The 18,391-nt window shown below is 26.8% G+C and overlaps 1 protein-coding gene and 2 long non-coding RNA genes across 11 annotated transcripts in view; 1 reads left to right on the forward strand and 2 right to left on the reverse strand.

Annotated features, from left to right (window-relative positions):
* LOC123263646 overlaps positions 1-18,391 on the reverse strand; it is a 342,430-nt gene that overhangs the window by 170,468 nt on the left and 153,571 nt on the right. The window lies entirely within an intron of this gene.
* LOC123263557 (RNA-binding protein Musashi homolog 2) overlaps positions 1-18,391 on the reverse strand; it is a 100,418-nt gene that overhangs the window by 8,044 nt on the left and 73,983 nt on the right. For 2 of the 9 annotated variants that reach the window (XM_044726428.1, XM_044726423.1), the window contains exons 2-3: positions 5,479-5,564; positions 839-951 (exon numbers count right to left, since the gene is read on the reverse strand). The exons of 2 other annotated variants lie outside the window; for them this stretch is intronic. The gene's annotated coding sequence lies outside the window, so the exon portion shown is untranslated. The remainder of the gene's footprint in view (positions 1-838; positions 952-5,478; positions 5,565-18,391) is intronic. 5 more of the 9 variants (XM_044726429.1, XM_044726424.1, XM_044726425.1 and 2 more) reach the window with 4 other exon arrangements.
* The window catches only part of LOC123263638, a 35,188-nt gene that overhangs the window by 5,437 nt on the left and 11,360 nt on the right, over positions 1-18,391 (forward strand). The gene's annotated exons all lie outside the window — the stretch shown is intronic.

Genomic DNA, 18,391 nt, shown 5'->3' on the forward strand with positions numbered 1-18,391 from the left:
TGCAAAACTTTTAACAAAAGTCATTATTTTAATTTTTTTTAGTTCACAATTCACATAGTGACTGCACGGTTACTAGTATCTGTTATATTAAAAAAATATTATTTAAATAAATTAATGTCAAAAAGTAGCACTTTATAATTTTTTTTGTCAAGATATAATATATCATTTTTTTATGGTACATAAAAAAAATTTTTTTTTGTGTTAAATTTGACAAAAAATTTTTTACTGTATATTCTCTCTAAAATTCTATATTTTAATTTTTTTTATTAACACTTAAAAAAATAAAAATGTTAATACTTTATTTTAATAATTTCTGATTAAAAATATTTTTAAGAGTTTATAATCACTATTTTAATTATCGCTACTAAATTCCGGTAATTAATAATACTTAAATTGGTATTTATAATCACAGTGACAAAATTGGGTCCCATATAGAAGCATTGACTGATCAATACTCGGGGAAGAACAAATATAGTCAAATAGACTCGGGAATTCTCTAAACATGGAATCCGATTGTAAATTTCTCGGTTTGTGGTAACAAGGTAGCAATTTCTGATTAGATCCTAAATAGTTGTTACAATATTAAACAGCTTTCTATTTATATTGTTATTATTAATTAAAACTACTATATACCTACTTAGATAATTCTATTGAATATACAGGTTCTATAATAACAATAATAATAATAATTATTATTTATTATCTAATTATTAATAAACTTTCTGTCAGTACTCTAAAATTGATAAAACATTTATTTTATAATATTCTTCTTTAAAAAAACCAAAGTCATGCCAACTTTAATTACTTAATTGATTTTTTTCTCGCTACTAATTCTTGCCTGAATTGTTGTCGCTTGGAAAGACTCCATAACAATAATAATAATAACAACAATGATGTACGTAGCTCCCTTGGGTGTCAGCCATTTTCAGAAGTATCTTCCCAAATCACAACCTGCAAAATCTTATATCTTATCACTAATCTCATAGACATCATAGAAATATATGTTATGGTATTTAATTAATGGCTGGTTAGGTGTATGTATATATACTTATGTATGTATACATATGCATATTTATAAAGCTTGAAACGGACATTCAACATTTCTGGGTATATAGTAGAGACGTTGAATATTAATGTAAAGCAGACTGCTCGAGGGTGATTTTGACGTGAATAATATGACCGTAGTACGTAAAGTTTTAGTAGTGCTTTTGTTCTTCTGCTATTTGAAGCAAAATATTTATTAAATATTTCTGCATAAACACTTTAATTTATAATATTTCATCATATATGGTAAAAGAAACAAATATTGACCGGGTAGTATAAAATAAAAAATAGGGGTTTTGTTTAATTTAATTTAATAAGTGTTTAAAATTTTTAGATTATCTATACAATTAAGAGAATAAGGAAAATTTTATTTGTGGCGTATTTGGAATAGAATAAGTTTTTTAAATAAAATTTAGTATAATTGGAAAGCTCAAGAACAAAATAATTGTCCAGATGAGTTTTAACTTAGAAATTATTTTTTAAATTTGAATTTTGGCGGGAGAGTGACGTAGTTCTGGATCCGGTGCACAGCGCCATCTTACAGAGAGTTTCAAAAACTTTCATAAAACCGGGAAGGTTTGAATGTTTAATTTAATTTAATAAGTGTTTAAAATTTTTTATTTATTTTAGATTATCTATACAATTAAGAGAATAAGGAAAATTTTATCTGTAGCGTATTTAGGAGAAAATAAGTTTTTTAAATTAAATTTAGTTAATTGGAAAGGTCGAGACCTGAATTAGTGCCTTTTCAATGTTTCATTTCCTTTTCTAAAATAGTTCATTTATCATGATGTTTTCGAAGTAGTTATAAATAGATTAGAATTTCGCAATAAACGTCATTATATTTATTTATTTTATTTTGTAGATGTGAATGTGGTTATATGTCAAAAATTAATTTATATAATTAAGAGACTAAGAAAAATTTAGTAACGGGTATATCTTTATCGTAAATTGGTTTTGATATTTTTTCAGCGATAGTCATTTATGATTTCAATAATTAAGAGAGTAAGAAAAATTTTGTGACGAGAATATTATTATTTTAAAAAGAATTTTTATAGTTTAATTTGGTATCATTAGAAAGATCTTGATAATAATTAGTGCCTTTTGGTTTTATATATTTTTCAGTAGTCAATTTTTTATATAAAGTTTTTGGAGGAGTTTTCAATAGTTTGTTGGTTCTATAATTTTGTTCCGTCACATTTCTCCATTAAATTATTTTTATTTGATTCTATAATAGCTCTATTATTTTTAAAATTTATTTCAAAAGTACCCAAACTAAGTGTGTGATTATTCAAAAAATCATTAAGCCAGTTTTCTTATTTATAATCCATAATTCTCGGCAGTTGCAACATTGCAGGTTGTGAGTTTTTAATTATACTTTAAATAAAAATTTGCAAAGAAATATACGGAATTTTTATGATAAAAAAAAGGTACTGATAAAATTGTGAAAATTATAATTTAACCTTGTCTTTGGTACGTTAATACATTTATATTCAATAACTTTATAATCAATAAGTATTTTGAAAAATAATAAAATATCAAAAATTAAAGCTACTAAAATGATGTTAATAATTAAAATAATAGGTCTGGTGAATAATATATCTTTTTAAATAATCGAATCTACCTAATATTAGTGAGCTTTTTAGGCATTCATTTAAATATCATCCACAGATTCGGTAGAATCTGGCGCCAAGTTCCGTTCAAATCCGTTGTAAACGGAGCGCCAGACTACCGAGTGTGCTTACTGTAAGCAGAACGGTATTTCGAGGTTGCAAAATTTTATTTAATTCGACGGTACTTCTTGTTCCTAAATTTTATATTATAACAGTAATTCATACTTTATTTTACTGATATCAATTAATTATATTCAATTATAACCATTAATTTACTTGAAATTATTAAATTTTATCAGCACAAACTATAGCAAGCTCAAAAATTTCGATCCTGACTTTTTTTCGATGTAAAAAGTGACATGCCGCAGACTAAGTAATTCGAGAATGCATGCTAATCCTCCAATAGATGGGAAACTACAGTTAAAAAATAAATTTCACAGCTTGCATCTACACCCGCCAAGGTGCGCTGCAATTATTTTTACATAAACTGTAGCTTCAAGGGATAGTTTGCTATAAAAAATGCAGCCAACTTGAGATTTAAGTTAGTAGGGGAGAAGGGGGTCAAATGAACCACGGGGCAATTGAACCACTCGACTTAAAAATCGAAAAATTGAAAAACGCTTCATGCTCTTAGAATTAGATTCTAATATGTTAAACTCGGATATGATCAAAATTTGAAATCATTGCGATCGATAAATTTTGAAAAATTGAGATTTTCTTATTTTTAGGCATGCAAACTTTCTTTTCGGCTGGTGACAAATTGTTTAATAATATTTAAATTTTTGAATTAATTGATAAAATTTGAATTATAGTAGTTGTATATACTTATATTTTATAATCCTCAACTTTGTTTATAGTGATAGAATGGTTTATTTATTTATTATTTACTATTAATTGTTTTAAAATTATACGGGGTCAATTGAACCAGCAGTCCCGGGGACGATTGAACCATACGGAGAAGCATGGGACATGCGCGCGCATCTTGACTCGACGTGAAAAATACTCAGGGAAATAACCTAACAATTTGATAAACTCAATTTGTAATTAAAATTATTTTTAAATCGATTTTTAATTTATTAAATATAATATATGTGTATTAAAAATGTGCAACAGTAATATTAGAAAGTAACAATTAATATGTTATTTATTAAAAGTTCGGGTTTGAGTTATAAATGTCATTGGTTCAATTGACCCCGAGCAGTGGTTCAATTGCCTCCCGAGCGGGGGTCAATTGAACCATTCGACGCGTTTGGATAAATTAATAATTTTTAAAAATTCACGTTGTTTATTAACTAATTTATGTATTGATAATGATAGTAGACTTAATAAACTATCATTCCAAGAAAAAAAAAAGTTATTATTTAGTTTTAATTCGAATAGTAAAAATTACTAAACTTTTTGGTTCAATTGACCCCTTCTCCCCTACTAATTGCAAATTTTTATTATAATTACAAAAAATACTGAAATCCGAACAAAAACAGTTTCACTGTAAAAAAATCGCGCCAAGTCCACGTTCATAAGACTATTAAGAAAAAAAAAATTTTTTTTTCTTTACATAAAGATATAAAATAGAAAAATTAAAAAATCCAAGTAACCGATATGATTGTATATGATTTTCGGAAATTAAAAAAAATTTTGTTGTAAATTTAAAAATTAAAAAAAAAATTTTGGAACGTATTTAGTGTGCGTGGTTGCAAAATATTTTACTTTTAATGAAATTCGTAAAATCTATTTACTAGGACTTTAAAAAAATTGAAATACACAATGACGCACACTAAATACGTTCCAAAATTTTTTTCTTAATTTTTAAATTTACAACAAAATTTTTTTTAATTTCCGAAAATCATATACAATCATATCGGTTACTTGGATTTTTTAATTTTTCTATTTTATATCTTTTTGTAGAGAAAAAAAAAAATTTTTTTTTTCTTAATAGTCTTATGAACGTGGACTTGGCGCGATTTTTTTACAGTGAAACTGTTTTTGTTCGGATTCAATCGTACTGTTATTAAATATCTTTTCCCAAAGTTATAAACTACTATTTATTTAATCAGATTAATATAATATTTAACATACGATTTGTTTAATTACTAAAAAACTTATATAGATTTAAAGATTTAAAAAAATAAACGTACTATTGTAGATTTAAAATAAAAGTTATTTATAAGTTTTGTAAGGATAATACTACTAATTAGTATTTAGAGCCTACACGGTCAGTATTTAGTAAGTAATGGTGAATATTCTGAGCTGTCGGCTGTAACGTTAATTATTACAATTATATTTTTATTTTTATATATTTTATAAACAAAAGTATTATAGTTCGTTAATACTATAAAAGAACTCTTGTTTCAGCTAAACTCCAATAATTTACAATGTTAATTTCATCTAAACCGGTCAATATTTGAAACCTACTATGGATTTTAAAATCAATACCTTTAAAATAGACTACTAATGCTTCTATCAATTCCTATTTCGTCAATACTAACTTTTTAACTTATTCCTTTTGTAAATAAAACAACCGGATTATAAATCAAGTACTGTCTAATAAAATAATCAACTAAATTCTCTCTGATGGTAATAATCTACATAATAAATAAACAAAATTTATAAATATAGATAGAATTTTGCTCTACAGGTTGTAATACCCAACAATCCCCTTTTAAATCAATAAATATATTTATTTATTCATTACCTTATTTAAATAATAAATTCAACCAAAGGGATTTCAATTTAATCTACTGATTTAATAATAATCAATAGCCATGCCAAAATACTCATAAAATTCTTCTTTATTATTATTTTTATTCTTTTTTGGGATTACCTGAAGGATTAAACACGAAACTTTCAAAGAATTGAAGCTCTTCCTGAATTTCACCCAATGATGGTCGTCCTGCATCCTTGAAAATACTGTATATAAATATATATCTATATTTATTTATATATTTTATATATTTGTGTAACTTTAATTCAATTTCGAGGGCAATCATTGTATAATTGTAAATAATTAATTAACAACTAATGCTGCGCGGTTTAATTAAATAAAAAGGTAATTATTATCTCCGTGGAAAGTTGGAGGCCTGTAAAATCAAGGTTTATATTATAAATAAATGCCTTTTCCCTTTACGGACAAATCAAACAACATTAAACCGGAGTGATGTATTCATTTTACTCAACTTTCAATTATAAATTATCCAATTTATTTATTTAAAATGTTATTCTGCTACGGTGCTTTTAATTATAATCCACATTCAATATTCTACTGGCTGATACTGCGATACAAAATCCATAATTTGGTACTCAAATTATGGATTTTGCTGTTATAAATTTTTTGGTACTTGCAAAAATTACAAAAAACATTTTTGATTTAAAAAACTGATAAAATACCTTGTAACTTGCGTTAGCTTTAAATTTGCTGGTGAAACTAACTAACTACATAAAACCTATATCGTCTTCTTAAACAAAAGTTCTATCAAAGTAACTACAGAATTTAAACACAATCTTTTAAAGTAAGTACACTAAATTATTTATTCATTCAAACTATTTTTTAACATTAATTATACTAATTGAAATATTATTTTAACTGAAAAAAAAAATTGTTTTAATAACTATTAAACTTATCAACCTTCGAATTCTCGCATAATGTTATATTTTTATTAAGTACAGTAAACATTGTAATATTATTATGATTTAAATAATTATGTGTAATATCTCATATTTAACTAGCTTAAATATATTTTTATATATTAAATATTTATAAAATTCATCAGATTTTCTTCGATATTAGACAACGCTTGAGTAATAATACCATTTATTTGGAATATTTGAAATTGTTTATTCAGTAGAATTTATGAATCAAGCCTTCTGTATGATAAATAATAATATTTAGAGCTTATACATTGAATTTTAAGAAAATTCGTTGATTAGTCTTAGGTAGATTTCTCTATAAATCTGTTGCAGAGGTTCTTATGTTGGAATTTACATAAAATTTTGCTGTTTTATTTTGTTGAGTTTCACCGAAAAATAGCATCAGCTAAAAAGTTTATATATATGTGATAGAACCGGGCTTGTAAGCACGATTTCGGCCGCAATTTTTGACGAAACTTGATGATACTCAATACATTTATTCTATGAACGAAAATCTCGGTCAAGTTTGAAAACGGGGCAAATCGGTCGATTAGTTCCAAAGTTGTGGGTGTTTTAAAAATTTTTTCATTTTCATTAAAATAAAAATTTAAATAATTATTTCTGATTTCTTATATTTAACTAGCTTAAATATATTTTTATATATTAAATATTTATAAAATTCATCAGATTTTCTTCGATATTAGACAGCGCTTGAGTAATAATACCATTTATTTGGAATATTTGAAATTGTTTATTCAATAGAATTAATAAATCAAGCCTTCTGTATGATAAATAATAATATTTAGAGCTTATACATTGAATTTTAAAAAAATTTGTTGATTAGTCTTAGGTAGATTTCTCTATAAATCTGTTGCAGAGGTACTCATGTTGGAATTTACATAAAATTTTGCTGTTTTATTTTGTTGAGTTTCACCGAAAAATAGCATCAGCTAAAAAGTTTATATATATGTGATAGAACCGGGCTTGTAAGCACGATTTCGGCCGCAATTTTTGACGGAACTCGATGAAACTCAATACATTTATTCTATGAACGAAAATCTCGGTCAAGTTTGAAAACGGGGCAAATCGGTCGATTAGTTCCAAAGTTGTGGGTGTTTTAAAAATTTTTTCATTTTCATTAAAATAAAAATTTAAATAATTATTTCTGATTTCTTATATTTAACTAGCTTAAATATATTTTTATATATTAAATATTTATAAAATTCATCAGATTTTCTTCGATATTAGACAACGCTTGAGTAATAATACCATTTATTTGGAATATTTGAAATTGTTTATTCAGTAGAATTTATGAATCAAGCCTTCTGTATGATAAATAATAATATTTAGAGCTTATACATTGAATTTTAAGAAAATTCGTTGATTAGTCTTAGGTAGATTTCTCTATAAATCTGTTGCAGAGGTTCTTATGTTGGAATTTACATAAAATTTTGCTATATGTTTTATTCTGTTGAATTATACCGAAAAATAGCGTCAGCTAAAAAGTTTATAAATATGTGATAGAACCGAGCTTGTAAGCACGATTACGGCCGCAATTTTTGACGAAACTTGATGATACTCAATACATTTATTCTATGAACGAAAATCTCGGTCAAGTTTGAAAACGGGGCAAATCGGTCCATTAGTTCCAAAGTTGTGGGTGTTTGAAAAATTAGTTCATTTTTATTAAAATAAAAATTTAACGAGATTTTCCCAAATGAATTCAAAATCATTGATAACTAATTTCTGGCAATCTAATTTTAAAGTTCATGTAATTATCAATTTATCTTATTGTACTTTCTTTTTAAATAATTATTAATATTTTTCCTCCAGCTTATAAAATCAGCAATATGAAAAATAATTATTTTTATGTGAGTATCCTCGAATAACTGCATAACTAATTGTATAAAAATTCCTAGTGCTATAGCTCAATAAGTTAAAGTTTTCCTTATTAAATGTATAATTTTCCTTAAAATTTAATAAAATCTTTTTATTAGTTTTTTTTTCTCCTGTAAAATTATATTTTTAGATATTACAAGGTATTAACAAATTAAATTACAAAGTATTGCAGTATCACGGGCGATATATATTTAGATACATTACATATTCTACGTGTCAATCGATTCAATAAGAATAAAAAAAAATGTATGAATGAACAATACTTAAATAAAATAAAAGAATCTCAGTGTATGTAGTAAAAGAACGAAAATAGTACAATCGCGACGTGTCTACTGAATAAATGCTGACCACGTACTCTCTTTTACACACTACGTGCTCTATTAAAGATTTTATTAAGGATTAAGGAACGAAAATTCAGCTACTAAACGATTTACACCAAAATTACCAACCAATAGACACTTTTAATCACAGAAATTACTAATTCTAATTAACTACTGTCGAACACAATGTTTTTTTTTGTCATATGAATTTTAAAAAGAAAAAAAACTAAATTATAAAAAAAATATAAAAAATAATTTAGAAGTTCATTTTCATCAAATCGATCGGAAAATATTTAATTATTTTTTGAGTAGATAGAGTAATAAGAGCTTATTTAATAAGCTTTCAGACAAAGCTTACAGGAATTTAATAAGTTATCGAATTTAATAGTAATTGCTTAAAGACCCACTGAAACTCACTATTTTATTAAATTTAAATACTATTAAATAGCTGTCATTTTTAAACTTATTGATCTAGCAAAATAAAAAGCTATGTAAATAAAAGTTTATTTAATGAGCTTTCAGATAAAATTTACCGCTATTTAGTAAGTTATCTTATTCTTAAGCTATAGCAAGGAGAGACACTAAAAGTTTTCATTTTTAATTAATTTTTAAAAATGAATAATTGCTGTAATTAGTAAACTAACCGAGCGATTTAGCTGATCTTCGAAGTTAACCTTGGAAATCCTTCTAAAAATAAGTACGCTGCGTTTTATGGAGGTCCGATAAGAATTGTGTGAGTTATAGTAGAGCCCGGTTATATCGTATCAATAAACTTTTGAGTTAATTGTATTTTCTGAACATTGACGAGCTGAGTCAGAAAATAGCAAAATTTTTCAAAAGTTAAGGAAAATTGTAATAGCTTTCTATGAAATCTACTAAAAATTTCATTGAATGTACCGGAAAATCTTTTTTTAAATATATAGATAGATTATTAGGAGCGTATTTAATGAGCTTTCAGATGGAGCATACAGGAATTTAATAAGTTATCGAATTTTATAGTAATTGCTTAAAGACCTACTAGAACTCACTATTTTATTAAATTTAAATACTTTTAAATTGCTGTCTTTTTTAAACTTATTGATTTAGCGAAATGAATAGCTATGTAAATAGAAGGTTATTTAATGAGCTTTCAGATAAAATTTACAGCTGTTTAGTAAGTTATCTTATTCTTAAGCTATAGCGAGGAGAGACACTAAAAGTTTTCATTTTTAACAAGCAACCTTGCAGTCACTCTGTGACTGCCCGTGACTTGTGAACTATAAATAAATAAAATTTTGCTTCATTAAATAATGATTTTTGTTAAATTGCACTGTAATTTCTTAACTATTGATGTTTTTTAAGATATAAGCTCATCCCGATGTTACACTCATCAAGAGCTTTCATTTGAGTACCCACATGCATTTTTGATATATTTTTTATATATTCATATATATAACATATATTTTAAAGATATAAGCTCATCCCGATGTTACACTCATCAAGAGCTTTCATTTGAATACTCACATGCATTATTGATATATTTTTCATATATACATATATATATATATATATATATATATATATATATATATATATATATATATATATATATATAAATAAACAAAATATATGAAAAATTGATGTGGATACTCAAATCAAAGGTCTCGATGAGTATAACATCGGGATGAGCTTATATCTTTAAAAATGTGAATAACTCACCAGATACGAGGTAATTTCATAATTATTGACATTTTTAAAGATATAAGCTCATCCTGATGTTACACTCATCAAGACTTTTCATTTGAGTACCCACATGCATTTTCGATATATTTTTCATATATACATATATATATAATATATATAAATATATAAAATATACGAAAAATTGATGTTGGTACTCAAATGAAAGGTCTTGATGAGTGTAATGTCAGGATGAGCTTATATTTTTAAAAATCCCAGTAGATCACAAGATAAAAGGTCATTTATAGCAATTAAATCTACAAATAAATAAATTAACCTAACGAATAAAAAGAGCAAGATAAAAATGTCAGCAAGCTTTGTACACATTTGTATAACTACCCTTAAAATCGCCAACCAACGATTAATTGTTATGATAAGCTAACACGATATTATGTCACACGTTTAAAACCAAGCTACGGTCACTAACCGCCGTAACTAATTACTAACACGATCTTAATAATTATAAAAAAAAGTAAGTATAATACTATTAAATAAAAGGGAAAAAATAAAAGCAGAGCCTGACTCAATTGCGGAAATTCAGTAAACAGTAAACGTCAAACAGTTCGAATAAAGTTTGCTGTGAAATAAGTTTGAGAACCACCTGACATAGAACCAGAAGGGGAGGAAGTGTCTGATCCCATACCACTTTAAACAGTTTCATCCCTTTCTAGCATTGTGTGTAATTGTATAACTATAGAAGCTTCTACCTCTACTCGGTTAAATGTATTCAACATTCAACCTCTTGTTCTCGTTCTTCTTGCTCAATATTATCTACCTACCACTAGCTCACTAATACAGACACTGAATATACAACTGAGACTACGAGTCAGCAACCTTTCTTCAATTTACATATTATTTTTCTTGTTCCATTCTCTACTATTCCTCTCAGCCAATCCATCAGGCCATCAGACCGGATTATCCAATATCAATTAAATTCGGAGTATTTTTTAAGTACTAATCCGCAGAATTTAGGGTAAAGCTCCAAATATTGACCACTCTGTTAAAAATTTCTATTGTAATTTTACAAGAAATGTATTAGAAGCTAATAGGCAAAACATTTATTTAAAATTACAATCGGGTATAGTATTATTACAAAACATATATAGATGTGAAGTTACTAATTTTACAAGGTTTTGTAATTTTACAAATATTTTTAGATTAGCTAAGTTTGTAAAATTACAATACTTTCCTTGGATTTTACTTTAATTGGAATAATAAAAAAGAAAGATTTGATTTAATATTTGTTGTCATTTTATTTTTTGAAGCACTGACTAGATTTTGCATCTCACATAGACCCAATTTTTACAACTCTGAAGATATAAAGTGAAAATAATATTTACCCTAACTAAGAATCGAACGCGAGCCGCGCGCTTGCCAGACCGATACCTAACGCCCTACGCCGTACGACCGATAGGTGATTCAACATCTTATTATTCTTATAAGCTAATCCTATGTGGTGATTGAGCATTACGGCTTATTATTTATTATTTACATTGTTTGTGTTATTTGATGCTGTTTATTGATGGAAAATAACTAACTTTTACATTATTTATAATTCATTGAATATTATAAAAATTAAAGTCTAGCATACACTCATTCGAATATATTGATTTCGAAATGATCGTTTGAGCGCAATATTAAAATTTATAAAAGATAAATGATGCCTCGAATTTATCATTACAAATAAACTTAGACTAAAAATTAGTAAAACTAAATATGATGGACATTGTTGTTTCTTGATACATCAGTCTCATTTTTGTAAAACTGAAAAGTATTGTTTTTAAAATTGGAAAACAGTCAAGTAGAATTACAATTCGTGTAATATAATTAAAATTGTCTGGTAACATTACATTGCACTGGGTAATTTTACAATGAAAATTGTAAAAATAAAAAAAAGCTTTTTAAATTTTTTATGAGATTATTGTAATATAAATTACAATATTTTTTTGTGATTTTACATACAATTATGCCAAATCAGATCACAAAAAATGTTTGCAAAATTGAAAAGCTTTTTCTTAAAAATTGACCAACGGTTCTGTAATATTACAATGCGTGTTAGGTTTATACATAACGATTGTAAAATTACAATACATCTTAGTAGATTTCCTGACAGGTATTGGAAAATTACATAAATTGTATTTTATTTCGCATTGCTATACACTGATTTGTAGTTTTACTTATTATTTGTTTTGTAATATGATTATAATTTTACAAAAATTTTTAATAGTGCGCAGTTTTGATAAAATTAACATTGTTTGTAAATTATTGGAGTTCAGCTGAAACAAGTGTTCTTTTATAGTTTTAACAAACTATAATACTTTTGTTTATAAAATATATAAAAATAAAAATATAATTGTAATAATTAACGTTACAGCCGATAGCTCAGAATATTCACCATTACTTACTAAATACTGACCGTGTAGGCTTTAAATACTAATTAGTAGTATTATCCTTACAAAACTTATAAATAACTTTTATTTTAAATCTACAATAGTACGTTTGTTTTTTTAAATCTTTAAATCTATATAAGTTTTTTAGTAATTAAACAAATCGTTTATTAAATATTATATTAATCTGATTGAATAAATAGTAGTTTATAACTTTGGGAAAAGATATTTAATAGTAGTACGATTGAATGATATTTAAATGAATGCCTAAAAAGCTCACTAATATTAGGTAGATTCGATTATTTAAAAAGATATATTATTCACCAGACCTATTATTTTAATTATTAACATCATTTTAGTAGCTTTAATTTTTAATAATTAATCTTTGATATTTTATTATTTTTCAAAATACTTATTGATTATAAAGTTATTGAATATAAAATTATTAACGTACCAAAGACAAAGTTAAGTTTTAATTTTCACAATTTTATTAGTACCTTTTTTTTATCATAAAAATTCCGTATATTTCTTTGCAAATTTTTATTTCAAGTATAATTAAAAACTCACAACCTGCAATGTTGCAACTGCCGAGAATTATGGATTATAAATAAGAAAACTGGCTTAATGATTTTTTGAATAATCACACACTTAGTTTGGGTACTTTTGGAATGAATTTAAAAAATAATAGAACTATCACAGGATCAATTAAAAATAATTTAATGAACAATTATGACGGAACAAATTTATAGAACCAACAAACTATTAAAAACTCCTCTAAAAACTTTACATAAAAAATTTACTACTGAAAAATATATAAAACCAAAAGGCACTAATTATTATCAAGACCTTTCTGATGATACCAAGTTAAACTATAAAAATTCCTTTTAAAATAATAATATCCTCGTCACAAAATTTTCCTTACTCTCTTAATTATTTAAATCATAAATGACTATCGCTGAAAAAATATCAAAACCAATTTACGATAAAGATATACCCGTTACTAAATTTTTCTTAGTCTCTTAATTATATAAATTAATTTTTGACATATAACCACATTCACATCTACAAAATAAAATAAATAAATATAATGACGTTTATCGCGAAATTCTAATCTATTTATAACTACTTCGGAAATTTATCATAATAAATGAACTATTTTAGAAAAGGAAATGAAACATTGAAAAGGCACTAATTCAGGTCTCGACCTTTCCAATTAACTAAATTTAATTTAAAAAACTTATTTTATCCTAAATACGCCACAGATAAAATTTTCCTTATTCTCTTAATTGTATAGATAATCTAAAATAAATAAAAAATTTTAAACAATTATTAAATAAAATTAAACATTTAAACCTTCCCGGTTTTATGAAAGTTTTTTAAACTCTCTGTAAGATGGCGCTGTGCACCGGATCTAGAACTACGTCACTCTCCCGCCAAAATTCAAATTTAAAAAATAATTTCTAATTTAAAACTCATCTGGACAATTATTTTGTTCTTGAGCTTTCCAATTATACTAAATTTTATTTAAAAAACTTATTCTATTCCAAATACGCCACAAATAAAATTATCTTTAGTCTCTTAATTGTATAAGGTAAAAGCCCCAATTATTGACGCTATAAGAGACAAAGTTATGATTTGATTTTTTTTAAGCAATCAAATATAACTAGCGATGAATTTTGTTTGTGGTAATGTCTTCAGTAATGTTTTAACTAATCAATTTCTTTTTTTAAAATAATAATCAGTGATATTTACTAATTAATTTTAAATAATTAAATATATGATCTGGATACACCAATTATTGACGCCCCTACTGCACATGCGTCGAATCATTTGGTTATATTGTTATTTATCAAAAACTTGGTATAAAGTAATCAATATTATTAAAGTTAATTAATAATAATTTCTATGAATGAATAATATAACAATTTATTTAAAAACTTATTTAACACTAAAACACGCCGAGTTATTTGACAGTTAAAAGCCTTGAATATAATCGCGTATATAACGTACTAGCTGATACCCGCCCGCTTCGCTGGGCATACAATAAAATTTTATGTTGTAACCTAGATGAAAAATATAAACAAAATGATTAATTTCAAAAAGATAATTAATATAAATTTTGAATTAGAGAAAAGTGATTGTTTATGATAACCGGTGTTAGCGAGTATTAAATATATGAGAAAAGTATTTTATTATTAATAATCAATCAATCAATGGGTCAGTTAGTCAGTAAATCTGTCATTAGACAGATTTCCGCATCACCCATGACGTACTGTGTAATGAGATGCGTTCCCATTATAATAATGTTATCCTAAACATTTAGTCTAGACCGGATAGGTCAAATGGTAGAGTAGCCGACATGTCACCGGAAGGTTCTGGGTTCGAATCCCTGTCCGAGCTATCTGAATTCTTTCTCGCATATTCTGTAAACTCTTATTAAGAAGGTCCTTCCTATTTCTTTCTCAATCTCTTCCTCCTCCAATTATTCTGTTACGTGAATGTTGGAACGATTCACGTAATAATTATCCGTAACTCCTATTCTTTTCCGCTTCATAGTATTATTTAATTTTAAAAATGTCAATAATTTTTTAATTTTAAAAAATGTTAATAATAAAATACTTTTCTCATATATTTAATACTCGCTAACACCGGTCATCACAAACAATCACTTTTCTCTAATTCAAAATTTATATTCATTATCTTTTGAAATTAACCATTTTGTTTATATTTTTCATCTAGGTTACACCATAAAAATTTATTGTATTCCTATCGAAGCGGGCGGGTATCAGCTAGTTATTAATAAATTCATAACAAATTAAGTGGTATTAAAAAATATATTTATTATTACTCATTTTATTAGAAATTATCTTAAATCGACCGGTTTTTATAATAATTTAACGATATCGTTGTAAAATTTTAGAGAAGACGCATCAGACACAATTTACCATTTTAATTTTAATCATTAAAATCAGTATAATCATTTAACAATATCAACTTGATAATATTTATGTTTAATTTATCTGTGTTATGATATAATCGAGTTCATCCTTCATGATTATTCCAATACATATAAGTTATTTCAGTTATTAATGATTTAGCTATTCTTTCTTAAAAAACGTATGATTATGAATTCCTACTGTCCCAACAGTCAATCGATAAAATTTAAAATCAATCATTTTGACAGTTATTATAGCAACGGTAACCATGATAACGGTAACCATGGTAACGGCAACCATGGTAACGGTAACCATGGCAACGGTAACCACGGCAACGGTAACCATAGCAACGGTAACCATGGCAACGATAACCATGACAATGGTAACCATGGCAACGGTTGATTAGCGTGGGTGGTTGTAGGGGGGTTGAGTTCGATAATTTACGGGTGCCACTGATGGTTTCTTAGATTAGAGGGTCAAAATGATATTTCGCTCCCAAAAAAGAAGAGAAAGAAAGGGAAGGGGAAAGATTATAGGGCACGGGAGGGGAGGAGAAGAATGAGAGGGAGGGAGGGGAGGGCATATGTGATGGTAGACGAAAAATTCATTTTGGCTAGGAATTGCGTAAAATCCGTTCTTAGTGAGCGTCTACATCACGAATGGAGTAACTATGCTAAATTTCAAGTCAATCGGGCGAATAGTTTCAGAGATCTCGTGATGAGTGAGTGGTATTTCGCTTATATATATATAGATTATCTTAAATCTACCTTTTTATAATAATTTAACGATATTGTTGTGAAATTTTAGAGAAGATACATCAAACACAATTTACCATTTTAATTTTAATCATTAAAATCAGTATAATCATTTAATAATATCAACATTAATATTTATGTTATATTTATCTGTTTTATGATATAATGGAGTTCATCCTTCATGATCATTCCAATACATATTAGCTATTTCAGTTATTAATGATTTAGCTATTCTTTCTTAAAAAAAGTATGATTATGAATTCCTACTGTCCCAACAATCAATCGATAAAAATCGATGTATTTGCCTAACATTGTATAGAATAATACTGTTGAATAATAATTGTATAGAATATTAATATTTAGTAACTTTCTACTTTTATTCTAATCATTCCTCTGAATTTAATTTACAACCGAATTTGTTATTACAATTTATTTATTTTAACAGTTGTTATAGCAACGGTAACCATGGCAACGGTAACCATAGCAACGGCAACCATGGTAACGGTAACCATGGCAACGGTAACCACGGCAACGGTAACCATAGCAACGGTAACCATGGCAACGATAACCATGACAATGGTAACCATGGCAACGGTTGATTAGCGTGGGTGGTTGTAGGGGGGTTGAGTTCGATAATTTACGGGTGCCACTGATGGTTTCTTAGATTAGAGGGTCAAAATGATATTTCGCTCCCAAAAAAAGAGAGAGATATAGGGAAGGGGAAAGATTATAGGGCACGGGAGGGGAGGAGAAGAATGAGAGGGAGGGGAGGGGAGGGCATATGTGATGGTAGACGAAAAATTCATTTTGGCTAGGAATTGCGTAAAATCCGTTCTTAGTGAGCGTCTACATCACGAATGGAGTAACTATGCTAAATTTCAAGTCAATCGGGCGAATAGTTTCGGAGATCTCGTGATGAGTGAGTGGTATTTCGCTTATATATATATAGATTTAATACTCAAAAAAAAGGCGTCATAGCGCTGTCGACTGGCTGTCAATATGGGATTCACCATAAAAATTATGAACTAGTTATTGACTCCCATTATTTAAATATCGTAAAGCATACAAATAATTTCGATTATTTAATTTTATAAATATTTCATATATTTTTAATTAAAAAAAAAATAGATCATATAATTACATGAAAAAATTAATTTAAACTCGGCAGTTAAAAAAAATGCTTTTCTAACCAAAGTTGTTAAGAAAATAGACGCTCGTAAGCTGATTTGATGAACTGGTGCTAACTTTATTTTTTTTTAATAATTAATATTTAATATTTTGAACTGAATGTGATTTTTTTAAATTTTTTAATTAACTAGAATTTAATAAAAATTTATTTGATCGTTATTCTTATTACAGATAATTTAATATATTTAAAAATAATTTAGGGTGTCAATATTTAGACCCCCGTCAATAATTGGGGCTTTTACCTTAGATAATCTAAAAATTTTAAACACTTATTAAATAAAATTAAACAAAAATTTCCTATATTTCTGCGCAAATCCAAGTATAAAATAAAATCTCTTTTTATTTTTTCCAACTTGGTCAATATTTGGTTCTTCTATCCATGAACAGAAAATGAAAATATTACAGACTACTTTAAATCCAAAGGGAGCAAGGGAGCAAGAGAGCAAGGGAGAGCATGCTTGATGACTAGCAACAAAGCCGTCGAATAATCGCAATTCCAGGCTCAGATACAGATATGGCGAGCATGGCATGTTACTAATCCCTATTGGAGCTTACATTTGGGTTAGGCATCTGCGGAAATTCGCTAAAAATTCAACGTTCAATTATAATAATTGAAACACTTGTTCTAAAGTTTTAATTAAGCGGTAATGGAAAAAACAAGGGAAAAACTTTTCGAGGAACTAAAGATAAGTAGTTATTTAAAGCACGAACTTTAAATAATAATAATAATAATAATAATAATGTATTTATAGAATGACGTAATGATAGAATGAGTGAATTACGGCCCTGGAAAACAGGGGGATGCAATTCGGGGGGTGCCTGTTGTTAGGTGGAGCCATCTGTGGCACTTCGCGGGAACTTTGTCTTAAAAATGATCCCCCCCGGATCAATACTCACCACGAGCTT

Source organism: Cotesia glomerata, linkage group LG4 (assembly GCF_020080835.1).
Source record: "Cotesia glomerata isolate CgM1 linkage group LG4, MPM_Cglom_v2.3, whole genome shotgun sequence".
NCBI lineage: Eukaryota > Metazoa > Arthropoda > Insecta > Hymenoptera > Braconidae > Cotesia > Cotesia glomerata.